The following is a 4675-nucleotide window of genomic DNA, read 5'->3' as shown; positions in this document are numbered from 1 at the left end:
AATAAACATATTTTAATTAAATAGATGTAAAGACAAGAATCAAAAAAAAAATCTCAATAAATGCAGAAAAAAAACTTTTGACTAAATACATAGTCAAAACACTAGAAAACTATGTATAATATAAATATGTCTTAATACAATAAAAGCTATCTATGGTAAACACATGGACAATATTCTCCTCCTCCTCTGCCTTCTTCTTCTTCTTCTTTTTGGAGTAAGGAGGCTTTACTGAAAACAGAAAACAGGGAACAAAGGTTTACAAACAGGAATGTGGAGTCCTAGCAAAACAAAAACAAAGAACAAAAAGGGCAGGGAGGAGGGGTCTTAGAAGGACAAAATTGGAAGAGCAAGGAAAAGGCTTAATATTTTTTTTTCTTTTTCCCATTTCTTTAAAAAAAAACACACACACACAAGGAAACACACAGGGACACACAACCATTTGTTCACGAATAGAAATGGTGCAGAATCTAACACTCTGTTCTTCTCTTTTCCAAAAGCAAAACAGAAAAAGAAAAGGCAGGCTGGAGGCTGTGCCCCATAGAGACCCCTTCTGCAGTGGTGTGTAGGAAGGGGCAACCTGCGGGTTTGTCCAACACCTGGCAGCAGCCAGGGAAAAGAGGCGGGGGGGGGGGGTGGAGGTCATGGGCTCCACCCCCCCAAAGGAGCAGGGGGTCCAGCTTGTCAAGCCCAGGGCACCCATGGGGATCCCTGGGGACCGGGCCCTCTCCGAGTCCTGGGCACCCTCGGGGAGGTGGTCGCCAGGGTTGCACCCTCCCAAGTCCAGGGCGCTCACGCAATCTCCCTCCCCTTGTAAGCCCGCCCCTCAAGGAGGGGGCCGCGTATGCGCCCAGTGCTTGGACCTGTACAAGGGCACCTGGTGCTGGGGCACCAGCTGGCAGCCACTGTTGATATGACTGAGGACGTTCTGCTTGAGCTGTGCCACCTGCTCAGTCAGCAAGCTCCTGGTGGACGCCAGCTCGTGTTCTGGCTCTTGACCTCTTCACTTTCTCCTCCAGGGAGAGACGCTCCAGTTTGCCCTTGTGGCACTTAGAGGCTGCAATGCGGTTGAGCAGCCGCTTGCGCTCAGCCTGGATGTGTTACTATGTGTCCATGTGGATGAACGATATCCGCAGGCTCTCCTTGAAGCTTGGCAAGTCGGGCACCTTCTGTGGCTCATCCTTTAGCACAGCTAGGCATGGCAGCCCCAGTGCGGGGGGGGGGGGGGAAGGGGGGGCGGCAGTGACGGGGAGAAGGGAACGGGATTGGAGGTGAAGGGGACATTTGCAGCACACCCCTGTAGCTGCTCAAGTTCGTGGAGACTGATGTCAGCTGGGGGGGGTAAGGGTGTGGCGCCCAATGCCTGACAGAGGGTCTTCCTGCGGAGGCAGCAGCAGCAGCAGCAGCAGTGATGTTGCACACTCGCCAAGCTGGTGCTGCTTTTCCAAATCCTCCAGGGCCTTGACAAAGTCCGCGATGAACTCCTGCTTCTCGTTGGCCAACACATTGGGGTAGAGGAACTGTGTGCTCCTCAGTGTAGTGGTAACCAGCACATTGTTCTGAATAATGAGGCACTGGAGCTCAGGAGAGGGGAGCTTGAGCAGCCTCAGGTAAGGCTGGAGAGCAGGCTGTCAGGAGGCACCTGCTATGTGTACAGTTTGCAGATAGGGCGGCCAGAGTTGGCTCTGCTGGCACCTGTTCCCTCAGGCTCAGCTTCAGGGCATCATTCTTCACCATGCTGCCTGCCGCCCATGTTGGCGCCTCAGGGACAAGTGGGCCAGGGACACAAAGTTGCTGCCACTGCCACTGATGCTATTGCCCAGGCTTCTCAGTGCCTCATCACCGTAGAAAAGTGTTTCCACCCTCTGCCGCACCAAAGGCTGGCTCGGCTGGGGGAGGGTGGCCAGGGCCTTTGTCCTGGGGTCTCCCACCCCCTCCCCTGCCCAGTCAGTCCTGGGCCCATCCTGCCAGTGGGCTCTGTGCCTGGCCCTTCTGTGGGGGCTCCTCAGAAACATTATTATTAAGGGAGAAAAAATTAAAGCATTCACTCTAAAATTGAAAAAAAGCAAAAAGATGCCTTTTTTGCCATTTTATTCAACATCATCCTTGAAGCTCTATCCAAAACAATTAGAAGAAAGAATTAAAGATAATGAATAGAAAAACAGGAAATCAAACTATCACTATTTGCTAATGACATGCTTCCATATTTAGAAAATCCAACAAATTTCACCTGAAAACTTTATTGACTAATAAAATTAGTAAAATAGTATAACATGAAATAAACACTCAGAAACCAAATGAATTTTTATAATGAAGTGTTCAAGTCTGTAAACAAGTTTGGATGGCGCCTGGCAAAATGCCAGAGGAAGTGGTTTGTGAAGTAACAAAAGCGAGCCATTAAGGGTGGAGATTCCTTATTGGTTGACTGCTGTATCTAGTTTATGCTAATTAAGATAAGCTGTGTGGAATGTATAAATACCGATCCAGTCCTACAATAAAGGGTTCCCATTCCTGCTGTATCAACATACACAAGTTCATCACCCCCCCCCCCACATCCCGCTAGTTTGCTGCAGCCGGACTGCTGCAGATGGTGGCCCGTTACGGGGAGCCCCGGGACACTCGGGGGTAAGTGACAGGAAAAAAGCTGCCCATTCATAGATAGGATGGGAGCAAATCTGCTCGTCCCTAGGCAGATAGGGCGAGAGGAAAAAGGGTCATTTCGAGAAAATGGAGAAGATTGATACAGTATGTTTGTGTCTTATTTTGTCTCAGTGTATTGTATTGTCTTTGTGATGAAAATATGGAAGGGGTGTTAAGCAAATTACTAAGGGAAGAAGGCACCTCAGTGGAACCAAGAGCAGTTAGGGCATGTTGATGGAAGCCCAGGAACTCAATCATAAAGAAGAAAGTTCAGAGGAGAAAGGATTATCAGGAAAAAAGTTTCAGCAAAAGGCTACTACTAAATACTTTTTGTTACTGGAGGCTGCGTGAATTGGCGTGGTGGCTGCCAAGCCAATGAGCCAGTCATGGCGCAGCAAGGACTTTCCAAGCAGCGGCAGTCAGCTCTTCCCCACCCTCCACCTGGGGAGCTGGACGCCACTGAGAGAGCCCAAATCCAAACCTGATCTGGAAGCAGTTTGAGACTGGGACTCTCCCTAGGGCCATCTGGGGCTGCCCGGGATACTACAGCTGGCAGAAGACGCTACCAGAGTCCCTGAAGTTTGATCATTTCCAAGGCCAGTAACTACAAGGTTTCTCCCACACCTGGAGGCTGATGAGTAATGAGTACTATTAAGGCTTATTTCAAATGTAAAAAACCTTGAGATAATGTACTAAATTTTTCAGAAGGTTGTTTTCTTAGTGGAATGCTACAGGATTTTCTTTAGCATCATTGCTGGAGTTCCTGCCTTCAAAACGAGGGTGGAAGAATTTCCAGTGTTGCTGAAAACCAGACGAAACTTGCTGAGAAACGGAGGAGACTTCGAATCAAGCTAGCTGCCTGCAGAACTTACCTGGACTGTGATTTAAGTTAGTTGCCTGCAGAACTTACTTGGACTGTGATTTACCTGGACTGTGAGTTAATCTATTGAGACACTGCTTTACCTTGACTGAGACAACAAACTGTAATCTACAACAAATTGTAACTCGGTATCTTTACAAATGGTGTCATTGCTGGTATAATTTTTCCAAGGGCTTCTTGCATGGAGCCATCAAGTGGCTTGGTATTGTGGCATTTTGTATCCTCCCTTTCTGTTTGTAGCAGGTTATTTATGGTGTTTGTGTAAAAACCAATATGCGTTATTTAAATTAAACAAAAGGGGGAAATGTTAGAGTCTGTATGCCGCAGTCCAGCTACAGCAAAATAACCGGTGGTGATGAACAACTTGTGTAGATTGATACAGCAGGAATGGGAGCCGTTTATTGTAAGACAACAGAGGTATTTATACATTTCACACAGCTTATCTTAATTAGCATAAACTAGATACAGCAGTCAATCAATAAGAAATCTTCACACTTAATGGCTCGATGGCTCCACCTCACAAACCACTCCCCCTGGTGTTTTGCCAGGCACCATCCAGACTTGTTTACAGACTCTAACATTTTCCAGGCGCCATCCAGACTTGTTTACAGACTCTAACATCTGTAAACAAGTCTGGATGGCGCCTGGCAAAATGCCAGAGGGAGTGGTTTGTGAAGTAACAAAAGCGAGCCATTAACTGTGGAGATTCCTTATTGGTTGACTGCTGTATCTAGTTTATTTTAATTAAGATAAGCTGTGTGGAATGTATAAATACCGCTCCTGTCCTACAGTAAAGGGCTCCCATTTCTGCTGTATCAATCTACACAAGTTGTTCATCACCCCCCCCCACCCCACTGCAGCAATGAAGCAATGAATCCAGTGTAAAAACAAATTAGGAAAACCACCCCATTAACAATGGCCTCAAAAAGAAAAAGAAAGAATAAAATAAAATACTTGGGAATCAAACTAAAAAAGAGGTAAATTACCTCTACAATGAATACCACAGAACACTAAAGATAGAAATTGAAGATCTGAGAAAATGTAAAGATGTTACATACTCTTGAATAGGCAGAATGATCATAGTCAAAATGGTGATACTAACAAAATAGTTATAGAGATTCAATGCAATTCCTTTTAATCACCCAATGACATTCTTCA

At 46.4% G+C, this 4675-nt stretch overlaps 1 pseudogene; it reads right to left on the bottom strand.

Moving 5' to 3' along the window:
- Positions 1–823: 823 nt before the first annotated feature.
- LOC143388776 (transcription factor JunD-like) lies at positions 824–2012 on the bottom strand (annotated as a pseudogene).
- Between the last annotated feature and the right edge of the window lie 2663 nt (positions 2013–4675).

Source organism: Callospermophilus lateralis, unplaced genomic scaffold (assembly GCF_048772815.1).
Source record: "Callospermophilus lateralis isolate mCalLat2 unplaced genomic scaffold, mCalLat2.hap1 Scaffold_43, whole genome shotgun sequence".
NCBI classification, from domain to species: Eukaryota; Metazoa; Chordata; class Mammalia; order Rodentia; family Sciuridae; genus Callospermophilus; species Callospermophilus lateralis.
Note: the sequence above shows the minus strand (reverse complement) of the source record. Positions and strands in the feature narration are given on the sequence as shown.